Here is a 13,993-nt window from a genome sequence, read left to right on the forward strand (position 1 = left end):
GAGAAAATGCCTAACATCTCATGGAGGCATTTCCTCAGGGGAGGCTCCTTTCTCTGTGATAACTCCAGCTTGTATCAAGTTGACACACAAAACCAGCCAGTACAGCTTGAGTAGGGGGTGGTATTGAATCTGGGAGGAGTCAGTGAGTAGAGCAGGGAGTGAAATACATTGATCCAAATACATTGTATTGAATTCTCAAATGATTAATGTAATGTTCTAATAAAAACCAGGCTTCAGCTACAAATGTAACTCCTTGGTAGGTTCCATTCATTTTGGTCAGAAAAGCAATCTTTCAGCATTCCACAGGAGCCACACCTAACTCTGGACACAGTTCTCATCTTAGTTTTGAAGTTTTTCAGGCAGAATTACAGGCCAAAAGAGGGGAATCCCCAAGAGAAGTGTTCAGGGAGTTGGGGGTTCACATGCTGCTCTGTGATTCCGGTGCCCAGTGACATTTTCTAACTTTCTGACCAAATGAAGGAAGTCAGAGTATGTGTTTCTTACATGTATCAATAATCTACTTTGCCCACAGCAAGGCCTGTATGGGCAAGAATGGTGTGAGGAATGAGAAAGGGGATATTATTCTGAAATAAAATTAGACATAGAAAATCAGCTCTGATTTCTAAAACCTTTGAAATTACCAAGAAAGAAAAATTTTAGCACAATCACAAATATCCCTATTAGCTTTTTCTCAAAGGCAGACTTGTTTATGCTTTTTTCCTTTAGGTAATAGTATTCCACTTATTTAAGTTTAAAATGAAACTCAGTGTTATTTAAAAATGTGGGAGTATGACATGACGAGAAGAATTTTCTCATTATGTGCTCAGTTCTTTAGTGATGTCATGGTCCTGATGCGTTTCACCCTGATGGCTAAGTGGGTCTTACCTGCCAACAGTTTTAGAGGAAACCGTGGAACACATTGACAATGACTGACATGCTGGTAGACTGTCAATGCTAATTGTATAGTGATATCACCATCCTAGGTATGATATGAAGGGATGGACTTGGAAGTTCAGCAGGCTGCTGTCAGTGTGACATCACCTAGCTTTCTTTTGATCTTGAAGAACATTTATTATTTAAGGAAATTCAGTGATCTAGATGTACCACTTGTGGTTGGATACCCCATGGTGAATTGTGTCTGAATTTTGATTAGTTGATCTCTTTCTTCTGTGAAAAGAAGTTCCTGTAATGATGGCTAGGATCTACATTTATTTATGGGTATAAAGGTAAGTACTTAGAATGGCATTCAGTGTTAACTAGGTTCAGGATATTGGTGATAGTAGGTTCTTCTCTTGAGTCTCTGCCTTTTTTAGCCATGAGCTCCTGACTTGGTTTACAGTATCAAGCATGATTTCTTTTCTGTTAAACAGGCCTTAAATCTGATTCTATAGGTTCAGGTAACCCCCACCCACAAAAGAATAAAAGACCACTATTCCATCATTGTGAAATACCTTGCTGGCTCAGTCATTTTTGTGGTCCATAGGTTTTATAGCTGGACAGGGTGACCAATCATCCTCCCCTTGGCAACTTGGTACATCTACAACACAACTCCTGAACCCAAAGCTCAGGGAACTTTGTGGCAGAGGAGAAAGAATGATTGTAAGAGCCAGAGGACAAGGAAGTCTTCTGTGACACCATGCCTTCTAATTATGTTGGGGGAAGCCACACACACATCTCAACAGCATGGCTGCCTATAGAAGACTGGAGCAGTCACAACATCCTTTATGTTATCATCCTGGCATAAATGGGGGAAATGTCCAGGGTCTCATCCCTAGATAAAGAGCTACAATCTATTAATGACATGCAAATAGAGGGAGAATATGTTTTCCTCAAAGATGAGCCACCTGATTGATTCTCCAATACCAAGTGTCCCTAGAAAAATGTATATTCAGACAACACTAAAGGAACCCAGAATTTTATATTTATATATTGTCTTAGTTAGCATTTTATTGCTGTGAACAGACACTATGACCAAGGCAACTCTTAAAAGGACAACATTTAATTGGGGCTGGCTTAGAGGAACAGAGGTTCTGTGTATTATCATCAAGGTGGAGCATGGCAGCATGCAGGTAGGCATGGTGCAAGAGGAGCTGAGAGTTCTACATCTTCATCTGAAGGCTGCTAGCAGAATACTAGCTTCTAAGCAGCTAGGATAAGGGTCTTAAAGCCCACACCCACAGTGACACACCTACTCCAACAAGGCCACATCTTCTAATTGTGCCACTCCCTGGACCAAGCATATACAAACCATCACATATATTTACTCTTCTATATGTATATGTTGTATGCATATACATAAATGAACAATGGTTAAAAGTGAGAAGCCCATGATTTTGGGAGTTTGTAGGGAGCATGAGAGAGGTAGAAGGGAGAAGAGGAAGGGGGAAAATGATATTGTTATATTTTAACTTAATTAAGGCATAAATTAAAAATGTGTATAAATGAAAAGCTTGAAGAGAAGAACCCTTGCAAGCAATGGTAGAGAGATTAAAGACTGCTGACTAGGATAGGCACAGCATCAGGATTTAGGAAAAATTCTCTGACCAAACAAGAGCAAATGTGAGGTGTTTTGTTGGGAAGGCTCAATGCTGTCTGGATGGGTTACTGTGAGGAGAAACGATGTGGACGCTTGAATTCCACGCACCATGAGCCCAAAATGAAACTGTATGTTTTTAAGCAGAGAAGAGACAGAAATGATTGGTTGTGGAAAGGTTAATAACGCTTAAGTTGGCTCAAGGAAAAGCTGAAGGATGAGATTAGAATCTAGTATGTCAGCTTCAACATGTCCTTCAGCACAGTTGGGCAAATATATATATATATTTTTTTTCAATAATTTCATGGGAAAACCCCACTAGCAGCAATTACGCACCCTTCTTCATGACATGATTCTCAGCTCTAACCCTTGACTTCTCACCTTATCTTTTTACATGGAGAATATAATAATCTGTAATTATTACTCATTTTTACTGCTTTTAGTGCAATGTATTTTTTTCCCTTTGTAGACAGAAGAGAAAACTCTTTTTACCATGTTCTTTCTCCTTTTTTCTCTCATTCCCTTTCAGTATCAAAATGTGTTTGGGGGAGTGGTCAGTGAGATGACTTTGTAGGTAAAGACATTTGTCACTAAGCCTTCCCATCTGAGTTCAATCCTTAGATTCCCTCCCACATGGAGGAAGGAAAGAACTGATTTCCTCTGTCCTTTATCTATACATCATGAAGTGGCTGTGCCCCTCCCTCTCCTCCATACCCACAAAAAATAAACATACTGTATTAGTTAGGATTTTACTGCTGTGAACAGACACTATGACCAAGGCAAGTCTTATAAAAAAACAAAAAACAACATTTAATTGGGGCTGGCTTACAGGTTCAGAGGTTCAGTCCATTATCATCAAGGTGGGAGCATGGCAGTATCCAGGCAGGCATGGCGCAGGAGGAGCTGAGAGTTCTATGTCTTCATCCAAAGGCTGCTAGTGGAAGACTGACTTCCAGGCAACTAGGGTGAGGATCTTATACCCACACCCACAGTGACACACCCATTCCAACCAGGTCACACCTATTCCAACAAGGCCACACCTTCAGATGGTGCCACTCCCTGGTCCAAGGATATACAAACCATCACACATACAAACTCTTTTTTTTTTTGGTTTTTCGAGACAGGGTTTCTCTGTATAGCCCTGGCTGTCCTGGAACTCACTTTGTAGACCAGGCTGGCCTCGAACTCAGAAATCCGCCTGCCTCTGCCTCCCAAGTGCTGGGATTAAAGGCGTGCGCCACCACGCCTGGCCCGTACAAACTCTTAACATGTATTTTTTTGCACTGACTTTGTCTCCTGCCACTTTCCTGAGCTGGTGCCTTGGTCCTCACAGATTTGCAGTGACATCTTTAGGATGTCAACTTGGATGCTGGTGTCCTTTGCAAATAGCAATGGTGTTCTCTTTCCTGACTCAGATGGCCTTTCTTTGGTTATCTTGTCTAACAGCCCTAGTTAAGACTGACAATGCTGTATGGAGTAGCAGTGGTGGAAATGGACCTCTAGATCTTCAGTGGGCTCAGCCATTTCTCATCTGCTGGGAGCTCAGTGGCTTCTTCATGCATAGTTTTTCTATTACATTGAGATATAGACCTCCAAACCCTAATTTCTTGAGATTTTTCATTACAAAGTCTTGGTGTGGGATTTTATCTTATTTTTAATTTAGTTTTATTTTTTTCTTATTCACTTTACATCATACCCACTGCTCCCTTCCTGGTCACTTCCTCCCACCATCCTTCCCCCATCCATCCTCCCCTTCTCTTCTGAGCAGGTGTGGGTCCCTTTGGGTATCCCCTCGCTCTGGCACTTCAAGTCTCTGCAAGACTAGGCACTTCCTTTCCCACTGAGGCCAGAGTAGGAGCTCAGCTAGAAGATCATATCCCACATACAGGCAACAGTTTTGGGGATAGCCCCAGCTCCAGTTGTTCAGGACCCATATGAAGGCCAAGCTGAACCTCTGCTACTTATGTGAGGGAAGCTTAGGTCCAGCCCGTGTATGTTTTTTGGTTGGTGATTCAGTCTCTGAGAGCCCCAAGGGTCCAGGTTAGTTGACTCTGGTCTTACTGAGATATGAATCTTAATGCTCATTTATTAAGCATAATTTGCACATGCTTAAAATTATAATAAGCTTCTCTTACTTTTCAAATGTGTACTTGAAGTGTATCAACAAGGCAAAACTTTACAAATGTATTTTAATATGTTCTTTTTAATTTAAGTTTTTTTTCCTTCAGTATGTTTTGATCATATTCCTTTTCTTCCCTCAACCCCTACCCATTTTTCCCCCACCCAACTTCATTTCTCACAACAACAACAACAATAACAACAACAAAACAACCAAAAAATCAAAACAAACAAAGGAAAAAAGAACCAAAAGAAACAAACAGGACACAAGAAACACGGAGTCTGCTTTGTGTTGGCCAACTACCCCTGGGCATAGGTCCTGCCCTGGGCATAGGTCCTGCCCTGGAATGTGGTTGATTTGGACAGCACGTATTCTCCCTTTCCCAGCAGATATTAACTGCAGATAGGAATCAATGAGACTTTGTGTTCGTCATCCCTTCTCACTGCTGGGATTTTGTCTGGTTTGTTCTTGTGCAGGTCTTGTGCATGCTGCCTTAGGCTTAGTTCATATACATATCAGCTTCATCGTGTTTGGAAGATGCTGTCATTGTACTGCCTACTTTATGGAAGCTTATAGTTGGAAGAGGGAACTTCAACTGAGAAAATACCCCCACTAGGTTGGCCTCAGGGCAAGCCTATGATGCAAACTCTCTTGATTGATGAGTGAGGTTGGTGGGCCCATGTTGGAACACGGTCCAGGATGAAGTCATCTGAGAACTCTGAATGTTTGTGAGCATTCTCCAAGAAAACAAGTCTTGTGATCTCAGTTTCTTCAGATTTGTAGCTGGGTTAATGACTATCTTCTTTCTCTGGTAGCACACAGAGAACCTTCTAATGCTATGAGTACTAGTCAGTGTGGGTGAAGGCTCTACTTGGGCACCAGTTTGATTCCTCTGTGTTTAATGAGATATGTAAGTGTTGCCTTCAGCAATGGGGCCTTACTGTCAGTTTGTGGAAAGCAACCAAAAGTTTTGACAGTGACTCAACTAGATGTAAGTCATTCCTGGCACTGGAGGTTTCATTTGATGGAGAAAGATGTTTAGTTGGAGCCCAGTCTCCCTCATTTGGTGACTACATCTACATTTCTTTCATATATGTATTTATTTTAGGAAGATTCTACAATAGGTTTCCATGTGACCTTTCAAATAGCCATTAGTATTACCAAGATGCATTTTTATGTCCAGCTGAGATATGTTTGTGAATAAAAGTTTATATACATAGGCACACACATATTTACTTGTTTAACTCCCTATTTATACTTATGTAATTTGTCCACACTAAAGGAATGTATAATTAGTATTCATAAGGCTATTATCAAAATAAAGAGTAAGTTCCCAAGAACCAATTTAAGAGAAAATACTCATTTCCATTAACATGCTACTATCAGAGATTGTTCCCAGCTCACAAAGATCTGTCAGTGGGCTCATCAACCCTCCCTCCAAACCTACATGTGAATAAGTTAATTTTTAAACAAGTGAGTGATTATGTCACTTTTGGCTGGAGAGTTTTCTCAATTTCTCTCAGACCCTGAATCACTTTCTACTACCATTTCCTATGTCCCAACATCAGTGTCCTACTAAGGAGCCAACTCTCTGCAAAGGAAGAAGGAAACGCAGCAGGGCTATTGTGGGATGCAAAGGCAATTTGCTTATTTAACCGTTGCTAAGTGCTGGAGGAAGAGCCTCGCCAAAACAGTGTGTGTTTTTGCATAGCAACTGAACAATTAGAACATGGGCCTGCCTTCACAGTTTGAAAAGTGGGGAAGAAAGAAAACAGAATAGCCAGAAAATGGGAAGCTGAAATTGACTATTGTCCTTAGGACACTAGTCAGGATACAATAGCTACTGCAAAACATTACTCATTTAATTGGTTTTCTTTAAAAAAAAAGACACTATTGTGATATAATATTTCTGCCCCCTTCAACACCTTGCTATCTAGTGATATGGAATGTACCAGTAAAAGAGAAATTATAGAAAAAAGAAATCCTTCCATGACTAGCTGCTGGTTCCAGGTGCTGGCCTTTAAGCCCAACCTCCTTTCCTTTCTTCCAGTTGTTCTTCAGGAGCCTCTCACTTTGTTTTTTGAGACAAAGTCCCTCATTGGAGATTAGTGCACATTGGTTGGGCTGGAATGCTGTCCAATGAGCCTCAGGGCCCTGTTTCTGCCATCTCCATCCTGGGCTTTTAACTGCACACATCCACACTCAGCTTTCTATGCCGGGGATCGAACTGTTTCATACTTGCATGGAAAGTATTTACTGACTGAGCTATGTCTCTGATTTTTAATTTTTTTCCATTATGCTTTCCCTGAGTCCATTAATTTTTTTAATTTTTTTCATTAACATTGACATCTAGAGATTCTATATCATGAATCCTTGCAAAAGACAATGGAGAATCACTGGTGGGATGCACACTTATAAACAATAGCATTAGCAAGCATTTATGTCTTTATTTATTATTCCTATATCCTGTTGGATAACCCAAACATTAATTTCTTCCTTAAGGAATTACAGTAAATTCTTAACAATAAGTCATACGGGCAACGCATACATTTTCTAAGCTCTGTCCACATAGATGCTCTGAATTGTGGGGTGTGGCTTGAGTTGTGTGACCTCCTCTGAGGTACAGACTCTCACAGCTGTGTCTCCTGAAGCAAATAGGCATGCTCACATTTCTCTCTTCTCCTTTTATTTTAACTGTGCAGAGATACTTTATGTATTATTTGCACCTTTTATCACAACCATTTTTTATTTTATCTTTACATTCACTTACAAAAATTAAACTTAAGTTTAATCTTATCACTTCCTCCTTCCCTTTCTTCTTCCAACCCTGCCCATGTTCCTCTTACCCCTCTAAAATTTATGGCCTCTTATTCCTTGATTATTATTGTTGTATACATACATACATACATACATACATACACACATAGACACATGGAACATAAAGGCATATAATTACAACCTACTGAATCTGTTTGCTGTCAATTCTGTATCAGAATCATTTTATTCATATTTTGTTCATACATGGAACAGTGCACTTCATTATAACATTTCACACATACTGTGCTTAGCTCATAGTCTCTTCAGTTTAAACAGTGTAAGCATCCATCAAAACTAAATATTGTGGAAATAAAAACTAGTACTTGGAGGAAGAAGGCGACATTCTGAGTCTCCTGGAGGAGGGTGCGGCTTTCTGGAAGGAGTAGTTTCAGAAAGGGTTCTTGGGGTACTACGTGTTACCGACAACAGCCCCACTTCTCTGCTCGTTGACTTGAATTTTTGTGGCACCGTCTACTCTGGAACACACTGTCACCTTTGACATATTGTCTCAGTCTGTTTGTTTGTTTGCTATTATAAAAAAGTACCCGAGTCCAGCCAAGCTCCTTAGGAAGAGACTTACTCAGAGTATGGACCTTGTGGCTGTGAAGTTCAAAAGCATGGTGCGGGTGTGAGGACCGGTTAGGGTGAAGCCTTCTTGCATCATTTTGTGGCGGAGAGCATCACATGGTGAGCTGGGTGGTGAGTGCATTATCTCAGACCTCCATCTTCCCAGACCTCCATCTTCCCAGACCTCCATCTTCCCAGACCTCCATCTTCCCAGACCTCCATCTTCCCAGACCTCCATCTTCCCAGACCTCCATTTTCCCAGACCTCCATCTTCCCAGACCTCCATCTTCCCAGACCTCCATCTTCCCAGATCTCCACTTTCCCAGATCTCCATTTTCCCAGAAAGCAACATGTCTTCCTGGGACTCCTACCCTCAGAGCTTTGTCTGATACTAATCATTTCCCAAAGGTACCGTCTCCAAGTTCTGTAAATTATTTATCGTATGACTTCAGGGATTAAACTTTGAACACATGAGTTGTGAGGGAAGAACCCAAACCACCTGACTAGGAATCCAGATACCCTGTACCATTGGTTCTTTTAAAAAAAAAATCTTTACAAAATTGTTTGGGAATTCCATACATACATGTGATGTATTTTGGTTCAATTCTATGCCCTCCCCTATTTCTCCCCTATTCCTGCACCACCCTTTCCTACCAATTTCACGTTCTCAGTTTAAACCTACCAAGTACACTTAATGCTGTCATTACGTTCATGGGTGTAGGACCATCAACTGGAGCATGGCAGCCTCTTGAGAGTGCAGGTTATATTGGGGCTGTGGTTTATCTCTGAAGAAATCGGACTCACCGCCTCCTAGCAACCATCAATTGCCAATAGCTCCATGATAAAGGTGGGACTTCATGAGCCCCTCCCCACTCTATGCTGGGATTGGGGTTTGATCTTGTGTAGGTCTTGTGCATGCAGTTGCAGCCACAGTGAGCTCATGTCTGCAGTGCTCATGGGAGCTCCATAGAGACACATTGATATTTTATCTCTCATGGGAGTCAGAGTTGTTAGCAAAGCATCATCCTAGGCCACTGTAGAAACTCCCTGATTTTTTTTCAGCCTTAGGCTTGGGGTTCTGTGACGTCCCTGGGTATATCTCTTCCTTCTTTATAGAACTTCACTGGTACCTCCTTATCTTTAAAACAAAGCAACGTATATACAAAAGATACCTTAAATTAATTTAAAAAATGAAATTTTATTTCACCTATTTAGACCTTAAAAATCTCTATGTATTCCAGAATCTTAGAGGCAAGAAATTAAGGACAAGGTTATCTTGAAATGAGTGGAGACATGAGAGAAATATAATTAATTTACTTGACAACAAAATGATGGCCATTCCAACATTAATATTCTAATTATTATGGGTCCTAGTCAGGGTTACTATTGCTGTGATAAAGCACCACGACCAAAAGCAAGTTGGGTAGAAAAAGGTTTATTTGGTTTACACTTCCACATCACTGCTCATCACAGAAGAACTGGCAGGAGCTCAGGCAGGGCTGGAGGTAGGAGCTGCTGCAGAGGCTATGGTGGAGTGTCGCTTACAGGCTTGCTCCCCATACATGCTCAGCCTGCTATCTTATAGACCCCAACCATCAGCCTAGGGATGGTATCACCCACAGTGGACTGGATTCCTCCCCATCAACCACTAATTAAGAAAATGCCCTCCATGTTTGCCTATAACCCCATCTTATTGAGGCATTTTCTCAATCGACGCTCCTCCATTTCTGATAAGTGTAACCTGGGTCAAGTTGACATAAAATTAGCCAGCACACTATCTAAGCATGTAATGGGGTTAATTTTTTTTTTTTTACTGCACATTAAAGGTGTAAGACTAATTCTATAATTTCTTTTAAAGATATTGGGTTTCAATATTTTCATTTCCATAATATAAAAAAACCAGGGATCTGAAGTGATACTGATATAAGGGAAGTTATCCCTTAGTGCATGACACATAGTTCCATTTAAGCTGTGAGGGAATTTGGGCATTTAAAACTCAGATAAATAAATGTACTCCTGACATAGATGGCATAAGGTTGAACTGACAAAGTTTAGCTGATATGGATTGTGAAATCTGTGAACCATTGACTCAGGGAAGAGGAGATAAACTCTTATAATCCTCCTGATACCAAGTGAAATACTTGATAAATACTAAATGTGACAGCCAAGCACAGGAAAGCCTTAGAATTCCAGACTGTATTTGAATGTTTGGTTTTATGATTTGAAATATTCATGCCCTTGTGTCCTGTTTTCTGTTTCTTTTATTAATTCAAACCCTGTTAACACATAGATCTGTGAGGTTTTCAATGTCAGGTAGGTCCTGTACATTTTTTTAAATGTTCTCCCCCACCCCCCTCAAGAGTAGCAGGGAAAGAATGTTCACTTAATATCAGGTTCTTGTTATGAATTTCTTGGTTATCTTGGTCTTGTCAGAAGCCTCAAAAGTTAATAAAGGTTCTTGCCGCCAAGCCTGACAACTTGAGTTTGATCACCGGAACCCACATGCTGGAAGGAAAGAACTGCTGTGGGTTTTTCTCTGGCCTCCACATGTGCACCATAACAGGTGTACAAAATAAATAAATAAATGTAAAAAGAAGTGTAAGAAAATACATGATTTATTTTTGTGATATTTTAATATTACATGAAATTTTAATTAAAAATTTATTAGTTTGAAATTGCATATAACATCCCTCCTCTCCTTCCTCAGCTCCCTTCTTCCCTATTATTTTTGGGCAAATTATGGAAGGAGGAGAGCCTGTATTAGGAAGTCTCTGCTGCGGACTGATGCTATACTTCAGTTGGTTTGCTTTGCCAGTTTCATCTGGCCGTTCACGGCTATACCATGAACAAGTCATCTCCCATGACTGACGAGGACACCAGATTAGATCACAGTGTATTCAGGATGTTACAAAATATCTTTGACTGGTTTTTTCCTTTCTAAATAATAAAAATGTATTTCTGTTCTAGATGCTCGAGGTGTCTAGATCAAGATGCCAGCAGGCTTGGTGCCAGGTAAGGACATGCTCCGTGCTCCTAAGTGACCCTTTATTGTTGTGTCTGGTGTGATGGAAGGAGGAGGGCTTCCACCTTCTCTTTGTGATAAGCATCTAATCTCATGCAGGGAGGTAAAGATCTCCTCATCTAAGCACATCTCAGAGGTTTACTTGCTAATGTCACTGCCTGGAAGGTTAAGTTTAGGTAGGAAATTTGATAAGACTCATCAAGAATATTGTGACAAGCTGGGCGTTGTGGCACACGCCTTTAATCCCAGCACTTGAGAGGCAGAGGCAGGTGGATTTCTGAGTTCGAGGCCAGCCTGGTCTACAGAGTGAGTTCCAGGACAGCCAGGACTACACAGAAAAACCCTGTCTGAAAAAAACCATTATATATACATTGTGACAGCCCCATGCACACCACAGCAAGGGCGTGTAAGAATCAGAACACTTGAGTTTTCAGTACTGAGAACCTCTGGTCTCTCTTCTCTACAAGAGAAAATGGAAGTACTCACTTTGAAGTTACCTGGGTTAAACTTTGACTTATGCTTTCTTTAAATGTGTCTCTACTAAATGCTTCCTTTCTTGGCATTTCACTTTGAAGAGCATGCTAGTATTTAAACTTAAATTAAAGAACTCGATTGCACAAGGACTGTACACCCTTGCTTAAAATTTATTAGAATCTTCTCTTATAGGAACGAGGCAGATAGCTTCAAGGTTGAGTGTCTTCAGTATCATCTTGAGTAAAACCAGTAATCTTGAACTTGGGCTGCTTTTATTCAGCCATTCCCATTCGCAGTGGTGCAAGGAGAGGCATGCCTAAAAAGCAGAGAACTCTGGCACAAAGCAGGGAAGCAGCTTCCGAGTTAGCAGTGTATTCTGTAAAAATCAAGATGAGTACTGAGATGGCTATAACATACTCGCCTAACAAAGTTGCTAGTGGGATTTCTTATGTGGCTCAGGGGCAGAAAGCAACCCCAGTGAATCTTAAATATTTCATTTTAATAACCTAACCCAAACTTAAACTGCTAATGAGTTTTCTTTAAAAAATAATGATACTCTTATATTTTTGGTTGTAAGCCTAGCCTTTAATGGCTGAGCCAGGAAGCCATGAAGCTGAGGAGAAGGGTGATGCTGTAGGAGGACGAGCAGTCTTAATTAACCTGGACCCCTGAGATCTTTCAAACACTGGCCCACCAAACAGACAGCATACACCAGCTGATCTGAGACCCCCAACACACATACAGTAGAGGACTTCCAGGACTGTGTTCATCAGAGATGAAGCACCTAACCCTCAAGAGACTGGAGGCCCCAGGGAGTTTAGAGGGCAGGTGGGGTGGGGGTGGGGCATCCACATGGAGATAGGGTGGGGGTGGGGAGGAGGTGTGGGATGTGGAGCAGTCAGAGGGTCGATGCGTAGGGGCAAGGAATGGAGTGTAAAAAATGAATTGTAAATAAAATTAAATAAAAAAAAAAGAATACCACATAAGCCACGTCAGAGAAAAAAAAGTAGATAAAGTGAATTAAAAAATAACGATACTGTGTAAACACAGAATTTAATATAAGAAAAAAAACAAGCAAATTTAATTCATTCTTTTTATTTTATTTTAAGGACAAGGTTCTTTGTAGTGCTGGCTGTCCTAGAACTCACCATGTAGGTTAGATTAGCTTTGACCTCAAAGAGATCCACCTGCCTCTTCCTCCTGAAAGCTGGGATTAAAGGTCTGTGCCACTGTTCCTGATACAAATATAATTCTTAGAAGAAAAACATAAAGCAAATAGTATATAGAGATCTTACTTTGAAATCCAGTTATTTAAGAAATACTATAAATTAAGTTATCCAAGAAAAGACAAGTTGAAAGTGAGTTTATTTTGTATTTTACTGTTGCGAAAAACATTGGCAGTTATTGTTTCCAAATTTGACTTATTTTTACCTATCAAGCTTGGAAAACGAATAAGCCACACCACTTAAAAATACAGTGATGTCTCCTCTCTTTTGGTATCAGGTGTTGTGTTTCTATTTTTTTTTTTTAATTTTTTCAATTCTCTAATCGGATGTATAAACACAGCCTGTTTGAGTCAGCTGGGAAGTGTTACATAGAAACAGCACCATGTGCCATCATGGTTTATGTATTTTTAATCTCTGTAATTTAGTACTGCAATGAATATAGAGGAGTCATAGCTTTGGCGCAGAGAAGACTGCCTGATAGAAATAGTCACTAGGACTGCGCATGCATAAATTAGTCTCAACTTTGTGAGACTTAACTGATAGAAGTATAACCGCTGGGAGTTCAGAATACAAATCATCTAATTTGCTCTTAAAATATTTGCAAATATAGAAGATTGTCTAAATGGTTGTAAGCAACTTGTTTTATTTCAAAGGTAAGCTTGTGAGAAAAACTTAAAACACACACACACAAAACCCAAACACCATGGCTATGCAGTCCATGTGCCTTCTCTCTTTGGCCTTCATGGTGATGGGTATTGCTAAACATTTTCACCTTAGTGTGAAAAAAATGTATACAGTGCTTTCCTGTTTTTATTAATGAATATCTATCTGTCCATGAGAATGCCACAGAAAAGGTATATATGGTAAATTTTGCTTTATAAACAAAATGTGATATTAATCTTTTTTAGGGGGAACATTTTGCCTATTAGAAACTTGCAGCTGGGTTTGGAACCTGACTGATAGTTTTCTTCTTCTTCTTCTGTTTCAGAGACTTGACAGCTTAACATGTTGATTACATCTCACTAGACGTGCGGAAGGGATATCAATGTTTTCTAAGCAGTCCCAGTAAACGAAAATAAATAAACAAGTAAATAATAAACAAACAAAAAGTATTACCTGAAAAAGTGATACCATTCTGCTTAGAGCAATGGCTTTCAGAATAAGAAAAACGTTCCTCAGATATAGCTGTCTCTTGTGAGGCTATGCAGGGGCCTAGCAAACACAGAAGTGGATGC

General features: G+C 40.2%; 1 long non-coding RNA gene across 2 annotated transcripts; it reads left to right on the forward strand.

The window, feature by feature from the left end:
* Positions 1–919: 919 nt before the first annotated feature.
* LOC110284450 lies at positions 920–13,818 on the forward strand. 2 transcript variants are annotated; one of them, XR_002376941.1, is made up of 3 exons: positions 920–983; positions 11,004–11,048; positions 13,747–13,818. It is a non-coding gene; the product is annotated as an uncharacterized LOC110284450 (long non-coding RNA). The 2 variants fall into 2 exon arrangements; XR_002376942.1 differs by lacking the exon at positions 920–983 and adding an exon at positions 1,128–1,226.
* The last annotated feature ends 175 nt before the right edge of the window (positions 13,819–13,993 follow it).

Source organism: Mus caroli, chromosome 18 (assembly GCF_900094665.2).
Source record: "Mus caroli chromosome 18, CAROLI_EIJ_v1.1, whole genome shotgun sequence".
NCBI lineage: Eukaryota > Metazoa > Chordata > Mammalia > Rodentia > Muridae > Mus > Mus caroli.